Genomic DNA, 15,058 nt, shown 5'->3' on the forward strand with positions numbered 1-15,058 from the left:
CGCAGCCAAATAAATAAATAAATTTATATATATAAAAAAAACCAATAACAACAAACCAAATAAACAAGTAAGGTGACATTTATTTTTACTTCATCTCCAGGAAGGTATATTTGTGAAGATAGCATCTTCCACACCTGGGGTGAAGGGCAGGCTGTCCTCAGAGGCCTCACGAGGCCTGGAGACAATGGACTACAACTTCCAGAATGCCTCGCGCCAAGAGGTCGCAGACTGGACCCGCCCACTGCACCGCGAAGCCCCCTGGGAGATGTAGTAGGACGCTCTAGGTGCCCGCGCGCTGCCTGGCGGACAAGGTTAGTGTGATTATGAGTTCCTAGAACGCCCTGAACGCCCAGAACGCTCATCTTCAGACTCCCCGGACCCTCTGGATGCCCGCCCAATAGTCGCTTCTGTGTGTTACAGTGAGATAAAGTGGTCTCAGTGCGTCCTAGACCTGGCCCGGGAGCCAGGACTTTGATTCCCGAAGGCCCTATTCCCAGCCTAGGCCCGGCCCCGCAAACCCATTGGGCGGTTCCCCCGCGCCGGCACGCCTTCTGGGAAATGTAGTCTGACTCCCTGGACGCCCTGGTCCAGAGTCGGCTGCAGGAATACAACTCCCAGAAGCTCCAGCGCAGCGGCGTCTCAACGTCCCGGGCTCCCCTGTCGCTCTCTCGCGTTGGTCGGTAGGTCGCGCCACAGGGTCTTCTGGTAAATGTAGTCTGACTCTCTGTGCGCTCAGGAACAGGGCTCCGGCAGCGGCGCACATGTGTTGGTCGGCAAGCCGCGCCGCGGGTCTCCTGGTCTTGGTAGTTTCCCCGGAGGGCGCTCTGGGCCGAGGTCTCCGGAGTCCGCGGTCTGGGGACGGAGTAACCGTCGGGAGAGCTGCGGGGTCCGGCCGGCCGGGGCCTGGGGCGGACGGTGTCGGGAGCTGACGGGACCCGAGAACCGTGGCCCTGGCCCCTCCCTGTGTGCAGAGACTCCGGGGTGGGCGTTGCGGGTCGGACCTGACCGCCGTCGAGGTTTGTTACTCGCCTTTCCCAGCTCTGACTCGGTCGAGAGCTCGGAGTCGGAAGAGATGACGGCCACGGGGCTCTTGGCTGCCTGCCTCCCGGTGAGTGGCCTCTCCTCTCCCTCCTGATGGGCTAGGCCTGGACCCCAGGCTAGGGGGCATAACTCCCCGACTTCGGACCCTCAGCCCGTCGTTCTGGCCGAGGAGGGATGAACAGAAGAGGCAGAAAACTGCCTTGTCCTGCAGTCCTTAAGTGTATCAATAAAGCCCTAGAGCCAGTGAAGATCTAGTCACAAAGCCCCCCAGCAAGAAACTTCCTGACCCGAATGGCTTCAGCTACCACCCGTTTAATGAACAAACGATTCTGGTATTTCCATCATCAGGAATGATTTGTCTAAAAGAGGGAGCATGTCTGTTAATTCTTATGAAGCCCACGTAACCTGTGTTCCAAAACTTGTGCACTTCTCTCAGCTCAGGCTCCTCCTTTGAAAGGACAACAAAACAGACTCCAGGAAGTGGCAACTACTTTCTCAGACTGTTTCCAGGGTTAAGTGAATTTCCGTTAGCGAAAGTGCTGACTTAGCATTGCGCTCAGCCTGGAGAACTCTTGGCAAATGTTAACATTATTATCAGCAGTTAATAACATCATCTTTTTATGCCTGATATATAAAAAGGAAGAGGAATCGTGAAGGATGACTGTACATTTTGATCTTGTGGAGGATCCTTAGTTTATCAAGAAATGCGTGAGATTCTTAGGGGGTAAACATTTCAGTATTATGGGGGTTCTCCTCTGAAATGGCTGATGGAGGCCCCCAGATCCCCCGGGGAACCTTGAGTATCCCTCCGAAGCCAGAACCTTCTCAGGACATCTCTCTGTACGCCTGAGTCCATCCTCACGTTCTCATGTATGCTGCTCCCAGCCCTTGTGGGAGCTTTGCAGAGATCAGGGTTTTAGCTAAGCAGACACGACGGTGACATTTCAGGGGCAGTTAACCTTCGATGATGTGGCTGTGGACTTCACCCAGGAGGAGTAGGGGCTGCTGGGCCCTGGCCAGAAGACCCTGTACCACAACATGATGCTTGAGACCTTTAGGCACTTGGTCACTGTGGGTGAGGCTGTACCTTGTGTTGACTTGCATCTGCCTGGGGTCTTGGCAGAGTGGGTGTGACCTGGCTGGGAGTGTGGGGTCAGTGAACCCGAGAATGGTTTCTCTTCTTCCAAGCCCTCAAGGCCTGATCTCTCACTTGGACAGTGTCTTGGATCTCCAAACCAGCTATCGTGGCCCAGCTAGAACTCGGAGTAGAGCCATGGATAATGGACAGAGGACTCTCCCAAGATTCCTGCCCAGGTGAGAAAGGATCTTTACAGTCAATGTTTATATTTTCCTTCATATCTACCCTTTCGTATACTCTTCACTCCCTTTGGTATTTCCATAATTCCTCCTAGGATCATTTTCCTTTTGTCTGAAGAGCTCCCTTTATCATTTCTTTTAGAGTGACAGAATTTCCCCACTTTGTGTTTGCCTGAAAATGTCTTTATTTCATCTTCATTTTGGAAAGATACTTTAAGCAGAGAATTTTAAGTTGGCAGTTCTTTTTTTTTTTTTCAGCCCTTTAAAGACACCATGCTATTGTTTTCTGTATTCCATGGTTTCTGTTGAGAAGTCAAGTCTCCGTCTTATTATTGTTACTTTGAAGACAGTGGGCCTTTTTGTATGTATTTTTGCTAACAGTGCTTTGTTAAATACACAAATTTTAAGTGTGCAATTGAAAAATTTTGACAAACGTGTACCTATATGTAATCATTCAAATTGAGCGTGAGGACATTTACATTACCTCACAAATTTCTTTTGTTACCTTTTCCATTTAAAAAAAAAATTATTTATTTATTTATTTATTTTTGGCTGTGTTGGGTCTTTGTTGCTGCACGTGGGCATTCTGTAGTTGCAGTGAGCGGGGGCTACTCTTCGTTGCGATGCGCGGGCTTCTCACTGTGGTGGCTCCTCTTGTTGTGGAGCACAGGCTCTAGGCACGCGGGCTTCAGTAGTTGTGGCACTTGGGCTCAGTAGTTGTGGCTCGCGAGCTCTAGAGCACTGTCTCAGTAGTTGTGGTGTGTGGGCTCAGTAGCTGTGGTGCACGGGCTTAGTTGCTCTGCAGCATGTGGGATCTTCCCGGACCAGGGCTCGAACCCGTGTCCCCTGCGTTGGCAGGCAGATTCTTTTTTTTTTTTCTTTTTTTTGCGGTACGTGGGACTCGTTGGGGCCTCTCCCCTTGCGGAGCACAGGCTACGGATGCGCAGGCTCAGCGGCCATGCATGTGTTAATGAATTGTGGCTTTGTCATGGCACTTGAGGAGGGTGACTGGCGGTGTGTGCATGCTTCATGGCCTTATTCAATTAAGCGCTCTATTCTTAATTTACTACTAAATCCTCCTTTAGTTTTTAGGTTTCATAAAAACTTTCGTGTGGGTAAAGGGTGTTATTGGTGTAGAAAATGTAGCCTATTTCTTCCCACCCCATAGGTTACACCTTGACCTAACGTTCTTAGGTGTTATAATTGTGCTTACTTTTGCTCCTTTTTAGGGATTGCTGAAGATGGAGGCATATAGACTGGAGTAGCAAGGGTTGGTGAGGTTTATCGGGGTTTATCGATTATAGAACAGGCTCCTCTAGAGAGGTGTGAAGCACCAGCAAGTCCTTTGAGTTTTAAGCTGTTGCCAGTAGTACTCTGGCGAATAGTCTAGTTCTTATGATTATTTGGGTTTAGGGCTAAGAATAGCGGGGTATCTAATCCCAGTTTGGGTCTTAGCTATCGTGTGATCAGAATATGTTAAAGTCACTTTAGTAGTTGATTTTTATTTTAATTATGGTTTTTTACAGCTTAATTAAGGTTTAACTTTATATTGTATGGTTCTTTAACACGCTTTACGCCGTAGTTCTATTAATTTGGGTCAATCATATGACCGCGGTGGCTGGCACGAAATTTACCAAACCAGATTAATATGGCTTAGTCAAACTTCCATTTATGGCTTAATTTTTATCCCTGCTGTCTCCCATGGGGGTGTGGTTGAGCAAGGTGTTGTGAGCTGCTGGTGTAGCATGCTTGATACCCGCTCCTTTTAATCTTAGTGATTTAGAGGGTATTCTCACCGGAGTGCGGATACTTGCATGTGTAATTCTATGAAAAACTAATAGAAAGGCTGGGCCCAAACCGTTATGTTTATGGGGCTAGTGAGCCCATCTAGACATTTTCAGTGTCTTGCTTTAGGAAATATTTGAGCTACGTTAACTTGTTGCACATAGCTGGTGTTTGTATGGTTGTATTATGTGGCTTATGTCAGACTTAGTATTAAATTTTTGATAAGATGGCTGGCGAATCTAGGGGGATGTCTGTCTATATGGGTGGTGAATATCTAAGTAGCTCATTGGTATGATAGGGAGGGGGTTGAGGTTGATTTATTGTGATGGATAAATATTTTAAGCCGGGGTGGGGAATAGTAAAGTGCTATGTCCTGTGACCATTAAGTGATTGTACAACACAGGTTGCTCTTGCCAATTAATAAATACATCCAGGTCCAGCTACAATTTGCTTGACTGTGTTAAGACCTTTTAAGGTCATAGCTGAGTCTAAGCACTTCGCACCCCCCCCAAAACAGAAAATACCAAATATATGAAATCGCAGTTATATGTGAGCATGGGCTGATTAGTCATTAACCCATCGAGATGTCTTACTTAAGGGGAAAGAGTGGGCGATTTTAGGTGAGATGGCCCTGAAGTAAGAACCAGGTGTCGGATAAAGTTCAGTAGAAACCCCCACAAGTTATGGGCCCGGCGCGAGAAGAGGGACGCCTGCCGAGCGGGTTGATGGTTTCACGCAGCCTGGTGATTAAGCTCGTGGTCTAATGGACGGGATTCCAAGCATGTTGATTTAAATTGATTTAACTTAATGTACTATGTTCGATCAATAATATGTATTATGTAATATCAATGATTACATTACATACTAATATTCCCCATATTAGTTGTGTTTGGTTATACAACGGCTATAGCCGCTGAACAATATCCTGAGGTTTGGGTTTCTAATAAGGTTTTATTGGGGGCGTTTCTTTTAGGGTTAACAGTAGAGTTTTTACTGGTGTTTTGTATTTTGAAGGATGAGGATGTGGAAATTGTGTTTAAGTTTAATGGGTTGGGGGATTAGGTTATTTCTGATACTGGTGACTCTAGGTGTCTTAGTGAGGAGGCTGTGGGGATTGTGGATTATATAGTTGTGGTACTTGGTTGGTGATTGTTACTGGTTGGTCATTATTTATTGGTGTTGTGCTTATTATGGAGATTACTCGGGGTAATTAAATAAGAGTATACTAAGGGTGACGGTGATGAGAAACGATAGAAAGTATAGTTTAATAAGGTCTTTTTGGTTTGAGATTAGTGTGGAGGATTTTAGTTGAATGAAGGCTATAGTCTTTGGTAAGATAGTTTCTAGTCAGATTAAGTCTAGGAGGGAGGTTGCTAATTTTTGGCTCATTAATAGGTTTAGATGGGGAGGTAGGCCGTGTATGATGGTAGGGAAATATCCTAGGAGAGTAGACAATTTAAAGGAGTTTGAGTATAAGTATATTTTGAGTTTTGTGCGTTAAGGTTGGTTTCGAATGCTAGTACAAAACCCGAGCTGTTACTACGAGGGCAGTTAGTTTTAAGTGCAAAGGTGTGGTTATTAGGGGGATGGTTGTTGGGGGAATGTTGTTGGAGATGATGAATCCAGCAAAGATACTTCCGGTTAGTAGGTGTTTGATAGAATTAACTAGGAGGGGATTGTTTTCATTGATAGGAGCTGAGGTAGAGTAGCGGGTTGTCCCAGTAGTGTGAAGAAGATGATGCGAGTGCTATAGATGGCTGTGAGGGAGGTAGCGATTAGAGTTATTAATAGGGCTCAGGCGTTGGTATAAGACGTGGTGGTGGTTTCGATGATTAAGTCTTTAGAGTAAAAACCAGTGAGAAAAGGCATTCCTGTCAGTGCCAGGCACCCAGTGATAAGGGCTGTTGCAATGAAGGGCAGGGTTTTGAATAGGCCTCCTATTTTTCGAATGTCTTGCTCGTTGTTTAGGTTGTGGATAATGGATCCAGAGCACATGAATAGTATGGCTTTAAAAAAAGCATGTGTGCAAATATGTAAGAATGCTCGATGGGGTTGGTTGATACCGATTGTTACCATCATCAGACCTAATTGGCTTGAGGTAGAGAAAGCGATAATTTTTTTTAATGTCGTTTTGGGTGAGAGTGCATATAGCTGTGAGTAGGGTGGTAAGAGCTCCTAGGCATAATGTTATTGTTTGAATGAGTTTGTTGTTTTCTGTTAAAGGGTAAAATCGGATAAGTAGGAAAATTCCTGCTATGGCCATTGTGCTTGAGTGGAGTAGGGCTGATACTGGGGTAGGACCATCTATTGCTGAAGGGAGTCAAGGGTGAAGTCCAAATTGGGCTGATTTTCCGGCTGCGGCTAGTACGAGTCCTGTGAGGGGGAGGTTTAGAGAATTTAGGTCGAGTATAAAAATTTGTCGTAGGTCTCATGCCTTTGAGTTGGACAGAAATCATGCTGTTGATATAATGAATCCGATATCTCTGATGTGGTTATGTAAGATTGCTTGGAGAGCAGCTGTGTTTGCGTCTGTTCTTCCATATCATCACACGATGAGTAGGAAAGATATGATTCCTACCCCCTCTCACCCAATAAAAAGTTGGAAGAGGTTGTTGGCTGTAACAAGGATTAGTATAGTAATGAGGAAGAAGAGTAGGTATTTGAAGAATTGGTTGACATAAGGATCTGAATGTATGTATCATATTGAGAACTCTGTGATGCATCATGTGATAGACAATGCCACTGGTACAAACATAATTGAGAAATAATCTATTGGAAGCTGAGTGTCAATTTAAGGGTTTGGACAGTGATTCAGTGTCAGTTTGAAGTGATTATTTCTTGGCCTGTATGAAGGAATATTATTGTTGGGATTAGACGGGTAATGAAAGCACATGAGACGGTATTATTTTACATATGATGGGTATTTATCACTTTTGTAGGAGTTTGTACTAGTTATCATGATTGGAATAATTAGTACTAGTAATGTGATTAGGGCAAAAGAAGAGAACAGGTTTATTACTTTTATTTGGAGTTGCACCAGTTTTTTGGTTCCTAAGACCAATGGATAACTACCATCCTTTAAAAGTTTGAAAAAGCCATACTATTAGTCATGGGGGCATGAATTAGCAGTTCTTGCAGTACTTTCTCGGTAAATAAGAAGTTTTAGTCTTCTGTTGCTAGATTCACAATCTAGTGTTTTTTTAAACTATATTTACAGTATAGGGGGCCCAAGATGATTTTAGCATTTAGTGACAGGAGTGGAAGTGGCAGGATATGGAGAGCTATAAGGGCGTTTTCTCGTGTGAAGGAGGGTGTAATATTACTGATGTCGTGTGTACATTTGCCGCGTTGTGTTGTGATTAGTATATACATAGAGTATAGGGTTGTAATTACAATATTGGTTCCTATTAGGATAATAGTGAGGTTTGATCATGAGAAAGTTGATATAACTACGAACAGTTCTCCAATTAGATTAATAGTAGGGGGTAGGGCCAGGTTTGTTAGGCTTGCTAGTAATCATCAAGTGATTATTAGTGGGAGGATAATTTGTAGGCCTCGGGCTAGGATTATAGTTCGGCTAGGATTCGTTCATAATTTGAGTTTGCTAGGCAAAATAATAGAGACGATGTGAGGCTGTGGGCAATTATTAGGGCGGTAGCCCCTATGTAGCTTCAAGGGGCTTGAATGAGGATAGCTGCAATAACAAGTGCCATGTGGCTGACTGAGGAGTAGGCGATGAGTGATTTTAGGTCTGTTTGACATAGACAAATAGAACTGGTTATGATTATTCCCCATAAGGAAAGCATAAGGAAAGGGTATGCTCTGAACTCTGTTAGGGGGTTGAGTATTGATGTGATCCGTGGTATGCCATAGCCCCTGAGTTTTAGTAGTATGGCTGCAAGGACTATAGAGCCTTCGATAGGAGCTTCTACATGTGATTTGGGTAGTCAAAGGTGGAGGCCGTAGAGGGGTATTTTTACTATAAAGGCTATCATGCAGGCCAATCATATAAAGACGTTGGATCAGGAGTTGAATAGTGGTTGAGCTCAATATTGAAGTACTAGGAAATTTAGAGAGCCTATGATGTTTTGTATATATGTTAGTGCCACTAGTAATGGGAGTGACCCAACTAGTGTGTAGAATAAAAAATAGAGTCCGGTGTTAAGTTGCTCTGTTTGGTTACATCAACAGGTAATGATAATGAGGGTAGGAACTAGTGTGGCTTCAAATATAATGGAAAATAGTTCTGTGGCGGTGAATGTTGTGATTAGGAATGATTGGTATTAGTAACATGATTAGTATTGTGATGTATAGCTTTTTTTGGATTAGTGGCTCTTTGAGTAGGTAAGATTGGCTGGCTATTAGTATTAGGGGAAGGAGTCATATTGTTAGGATTAGTAATGGTGGGGAGAGGGAGTCCGAGAAGAATGTTAATGAGATGTTGAGGCTATTGTCGTTGAATTGGTTAAGAAGAAGTAGGCTTGTGAGACTAATTAGTAGACTGCGGGTTGTGGAGTTAATTCAGATTATACTACTCCCCCCCCCCCCCCCCCCCCCCCCCGTACGCGGGCCTCTCCCTGTTGTAGCCTCTCCCATTGCGGAGCACAGGCTCCGGACGCGCAGGCTCAGTGGCCATGGCTTACGGACCCAGCCGCTCCATGGCATGTGGGATCTTCCCGGACCGGGGCACGAACTCGTGTCCCCTGCATCGGCAGGCGGACTCTCAACCACTGCGCCACCAGGGAAGCCCTATACTACATTTTGATAGCCAAGTTAGGGGCATTAGTATGATTGTGGGGCTGATAAATTTTAGCATTGGAGAAGATTGAGGTTTTGTATGTAATCGGTTCCATATTTGTTTGATACCATTACCGATAAGGCTAATATGAGGGCTGCTTCGCAGGCCGCGAATACCAGTAAGGTGATTGGTATTATGCTGGCTGAGGTGAAATGTGAGTTTAAGGTTGTCAGGGCTGCTAGGATAAATAGTGACAGTACCATGCTCTCTGGGCATAGTAGTGAGAATATTAGGTGGGACAGATATATTAGTGACCCTATGAGGGACATAGTGAAAGCTATGATAATATTTATATGTACTAAGGACACTTGGTAATTATGAGTTTAACCATAATCTAATGAGTCGAAATCACTTGTTTTATTTTCAACTAAATACCATATTCAGCTCGCTCCAATCACCTTTGAGTTCATTCAGAGGCCAGGCTAACTGCTAATAATGAGATTAAAAGTAGGGCTATGGTAAGTATTGTTTTTAGGTTGTCTAGGTCGAAAAGGAGGAAGGTGATCGCTACTAGGAAAAATTTTATGGAAAAGGGTAGGCGGGCGGATCCTATAGGGTCAAATCTGCATTCCTAGGGGCTTGTTTTTTCTGTGTGTTTAGTTGAGGAAGTCAGAAGGCGATAAGTACGAGTAATGAGGCTAGTATTGTGTTTGTTAATAGGGTCAGTATTAGGTTTATTGTTCTTTATTGGGGTGTACCGAAACTAACTGATTGGAAGTCAGTTGTACTAATTAATGCTAAAAGGACTATGAGCCTCATCAATAGACAGATACATAAAGAGTCACACAACGTCTACAGAACGTCAGTATCGATCAGCAGCTTCGAAGCCGCAGTGGTGGTTGGATGTGAAGTGGAATTTTAATTGGCATAGGAAACAAACAATAAGGAAAGTAGACCCAATAATTACATGTAGTCCGTTGAATCCTGTGGCTATGAAGAAAGTTGATCCGTAGACTCCATCTGAGATCGTAAATGGGGCTTCGTAATACTCTGATGCTTGTAGGAGTGTAAAATAAACACCGAGGGCGATTGTAATAAGAAGGGCTTGAAGTATGTGCTTACGATTTCCTTCTATAAGGCTGTGATGGGCTCAGGTAATGGATACGCCAGAGGCCAATAGCACAGAAGTGTTGAGGAGTGGTACTTCTAGGGGGTTTAAGGGGTGAATGCATAAGGGGTAGCCAGCACCTGCCTAATTCAGGGGTAGGGGCGGGGCTTGAGTGGTAGAAGGCTCAAAAAAAACTGGTAAAAAATAGGACTTCTGATACGATAAATAAGATTATTCCGTCTCACAGTCCCTTTTGGACGGTTGATGTGTGGTGGCCTTGGAAAGTGCTTTCTCGAATGACGTCTCGTCATCATTGATATATTGTTGGAATATTAGTTAGTAGGCCCAGTATTAGTAGAACTATTGAGTTGAAGTGGAATCATGTTATGAGAAGTGCTGAAAGAGCTCCTGTGAGAGGTCAAGGACTAGGATTTACTATGTGACACGTGTGGGTTTGGTGGGTCACTATGTGTTGCTATGCAGGTATAAGCTTACTAAGAGGGTGAATACATAGGCTTGAATTATAGCAACAGCGAATTTGAGGATGGGGAGTAGGGCAAGAATGATAAATGTAATGAGAGCCGTGAATGTGCTGGTGCTTATTAGCACTAGGGTTGTCTCTTCGATTAGATGTATTAGTAAGTGGCCTGCTGTAATATTGGCTGTTAGTCATACAGCCAGTGCTACTGGTTGGATGAATAATAGGCTGATAGTTTTGATAATTTCTAGCATAGGGATAAGGAGGGTGGGTGTGCCTTGTGATAAGAAGTGGGCTAGGGATGCTTGTGTTTTATTAAGGAAACCTGTAATGATGGCACTGGCTCATAGGGGGATGGCCATTCCCACATTCATTGAGAGCTGTGTGGTGGGGGTAAATTAGTGGGGTAATAGTCCAAGGAGATTGGTTGAGCCAATAACTAGAATGAGTGGTATTAGTATTAGTGATCAGATTTGTCCTTTATGATTATGGATACCTATTATTTGTTTTGATGTGAGTTGAATTAGTCATTGTTGAAGGGAAATTATGCAATTATTAATTAGTCCTTTTGATGTTGGAAATAAAATACTTGGGAATATAATGATTAGAACGACTACAGGGAGGCCTATTATTGGGGTTATGAAAGGGGCAAATAGATTTTCGTTCATACTGTTTCTCAAGGGGCATGTTGTTTTTGCACTTTAGTGAGTGCTGATTTTGGGTTGGGGTAGTAGATGTGTTTTGAGATTTTTAGTTGAAATATAATAAATAATATTAGAAATATAGATGAAATAGTAGTAAATCATGTTGATATATCTAGTTGTGTCATGCTGTCAAGGAGAACTTTAGCTTTCAGTCTTTAATTTAAAAGGTTAACAGTAATCTAGCTTCTTAATGAGTTTATAGCATAGACGTGGATCATTTTTCAAAGTATTTTAGGGGCACTAGCTCAAGGACAGTTGGCATGAAGCTATGGTTTGACCCACAGATCTCTGAACACTGTCCGTAATACAAGCCTGGTCGTGTTGATATTAGGGTTGTTTGGTTTAGGTGCCCTGGGATTGCGTCTGTCTTTAGGCCTAAGGAGGGTACCGCATGAGTGTAATACGTCTTCGAAGGAGATTAGTATTTGGATTGTTATCTCTATAGGTAAAACTACTCAGTTATCTACTTCTAGCAGTCGTAGCTCTCCTGGTTTTAGGTCTAGTGTTGGGATTATATAGGAATCAAAATTTAGGTCTTCGTGGTCTGTATATTCATAGCTCCAGTATCATTGGTGGCCTATAGGTTTTACAGTAAGAGATGGATTGTTGATTTCATCTGTTATATAAAGGATTCGTAATGATGGCAAGGCAATTAAGATTAAGATAATAGCCGGTAGGATAGTCCAGATAGCTTCTACTTCTTGTGCATCTGTTGTGCTAGTATGTGTTAGCTTAGTTGTAAGTATTATATAGATGTATTATATAGAATATAATATAAGTATTATACTTATAAGTAATATAAGTATTATATAGAATACTTATAAGTAATATAAGTATTACTTATAAGTAATATAAGTATTATACTTATAAGTAATATAAGTATTACTTATAAGTATTCTATATAATACTTATAAGTAATATAAGTATTATATAGAATACTTACTTAGTTGTAAGTATTATAGCGTAATAATATAGAGAACTAAGGAGCTAATTAGGAAAAACAGTTATCAGTGTGTGGTCTTGAAAATGTAGCAGTTCTTCTATCATGCGTGATGTTACATCTTGAAAACCTAGTTGGAAGGGATATGCCATAGAGTATACAAGATTTTCACTTGTGACTTAACTTCGACAAAGTTATGTAAAATTTTACTAATACCTCGTTCATGAAGAAAGACATAGCGGCTATGATGTTGGCCTGAAACCAATAAAAGAGGGTTCGATTCCTTCCTTTCTTGGCTACTTTAGATTAACGTAAGTTGGCTATTCAAATGTATGATATGGTGGAGGACATCCATTTAACCACTCTAATTTGTAAGTTCTACTGTTAATACTTCTCCTTTGGATGTGAATACTTCTCAGATAATGAAGACTATCAGTATGACCGCTGTTAATGAGATGAATAAGCCTATTGATGAAATAGTATTTCATGTTGTATAGGCGTCTGGATAGTCGGAGTACCATCGAGGCATGCCAGATAAGCCTAGAAAATGTTGTGGGAAGAAGGTTATGTTGACACCCACGAATATGATCACGAAGTGAATTTTTGCTCATGTTGAGTGGATATCCTGAGAGTAGTGGAAATCAGTGTACAAATCCTCCTATGATAGCAGAAACAGCTCCCATTGAGAGCACATAGTGAAAGTGTGTGACTACATAGTAGGTATCATGAAGGACAATGTCTAATGATGAATTATCTAGGACAGTACCTGTTAGTCCGCCGACTGTGAAAAGGAAGATGAAACCTAAGGCTCACCTCATGTCCGGGCACCATTTAATATTGCCTCCATGGAGTGTTGCCAGTCAGCTAAATACTTTTACCCCTGTAGGAATAGCAGTAATTATAGTGGCTGATGTAAAGTATGCTCGCGAATCAACGTCTATACCTACTGTGAATATTTGATGGGCCCATATGATAAACCCTAAGAACCCGATTGATATTATAGCTCATACCATACTCATATACCCGAGAGGCTCTTTTTTACCTGAGTAATAGGTTACAATGTGTGAGATCATTCCAAATCCAGGTGGGATTAAAATGTATACTTCAGGGTGTCCAAAGAATCAAAACAGATGTTGATATAAGGTTGGGTCTCCTCTTCCCGCAGGATCGAAGAAAGTTGTGTTCAGGTTTCAATCAGTTAATAGCATGGTGATTCTGGCTGCTAGGACAGGTAAGGATAGTAGAAGCAATACTGCTGTGATTAGTACTGAGCATATGAATAGTGGTGTTTGGTACTGGGTTATAGCGGATGGTTTTATGTTGATGATAGTAGTGATAAAATTAATAGCCCCGGGCTTCCCTGGTGGCGCAGTGGTTGAGAGTCCGCCTGCCGATGCAGGGGACACGGGTTCGTGCCCCAGTCCGGGAAGATCCCACATGCCGTGGAGTGGCTGGGCCCGTGGGCCATGGCCACTGGGCCTGCGTGTCTGGAGCCTGTGCTCCGCAACGGGAGAGGCTGCAGCGGTGAGAGGCCCGCGTACTGCAAAAAACAAACAAACAAAATTAACAGCCCCAAGAGTTGAGAATACACCAGCTAAATGTAGAGAAAAAATAGTAAGGTCAACTGAAGCTCCTGCGTATGCTAAGTTTCCAGCTAAGGGTGGATATACAATTCAACCTGTACCCGCACCGGCTTCAACTATTAATGATGCTAGTAACAATAGGAAAGAAGGAGGGAGTAATCAGAAACTCATATTGTTTATACGGGGAAAAGCCATATGGTCGCCCCAATAATTAGGGGTACTAGCCAGTTTCCAAACCCGCCAATTATAATGGGTATAACTGTAAAGAAAATTATTACAAATGCGTGGGCCGTTACTACCACGTTGTAAATTTGGTCATCTCCGAACAGTGTTTTGGGTTGGCCTAGTTCAGTGCGAATTAATAAGCTTAGGCCAGTGCCCACCATTCCGGATCAAGAGTCAAATAGTAAGTATAAAGTACCAATGTCTTTGTGGTTGGTTGAGAATAATCAGCAATTTATGAACATAGGTAAAATGGCTGAGCAGGCATTAGACTGTAAATCTAAAGACAGAGGTTAAGTCCTCTTTTTGCTAAGTCCCGTGGTGAATTGATCATTTTGAATTGCAGATTAAAGGAAGCAGCTTCAACCCTGCCGGGATTTCTCCCACCTTTTTTTTCTCGTGGCTGGAGAAGTAGATTGAAGCCAGTTGATTAGGGTATTTAGCTGTTAACTAAAAGTTCATGGGAGATGTATCCCTCCCATCTAGTGAGGATTTAGCTTAATTAAAGTGTTTGATTTGCATTCAATTGATGTAAGATACAGTCTTACAATCCTTATTAGGCAGGAATTAAGTAAATTGTACTTGCTTAGGGCTTTGAAGGCTCCTGGTCTGGTTTAACCTAAATTCCTACTCTAGGATTGACAGTATTGGTGTGAGAGGTAGAAGTATTGTGGATACTGCGATTATGGTTGGTAAAAGGATTATTTGTTTTTTAGAGTTAAATTGTCATTTTATCTTCATGTTGTTTGTAGAGGGGAATAAGGTCAGTGCTGTGGAGTACGTGAGTTGTATGTAGAAGTACAGGTTGAGCAGTGCTGTGGTAGTTATGAGTGTGGGTAGGATAATAGTATTGTTTTTTGTTATTTCTTGAATAATCATTCATTTAGGCATGAATCCTGGTAGTGGTGGGAGTCCTCCTATTGAGAGTAGGAGGGCAGTACATCAAAATGCTTATATTTTATATAAAGTTCTCCAAAGATAGTCCAGGTAAGCACGTACAAAGCGAGCAGCAAGTCACTATGACCCCTACAGAGTTGGGAAAGAATGCTGTTCTTTTTTTTTCTTTGCCGCGCTGCGCGACATGTGAGACCCTAGTTCCCCAACCAGAGATCGAACCTGCGCCTCCTGCATTTGAAGTGTGG

The 15,058-nt window shown here is 42.8% G+C and overlaps 1 protein-coding gene across 1 annotated transcript in view; it reads left to right on the forward strand.

Annotated features, from left to right (window-relative positions):
- Positions 1-747: 747 nt before the first annotated feature.
- The window catches only part of ZNF606 (zinc finger protein 606), a 53,620-nt gene continuing 39,309 nt past the window's right edge, over positions 748-15,058 (forward strand). The window contains exons 1-2 of the mRNA XM_082677417.1: positions 748-1,108; positions 2,260-2,355. The gene's annotated coding sequence lies outside the window, so the exon portion shown is untranslated. The remainder of the gene's footprint in view (positions 1,109-2,259; positions 2,356-15,058) is intronic.

Source organism: Grampus griseus (assembly GCF_964374135.1).
Source record: "Grampus griseus genome assembly, chromosome: 19".
NCBI lineage: Eukaryota > Metazoa > Chordata > Mammalia > Artiodactyla > Delphinidae > Grampus > Grampus griseus.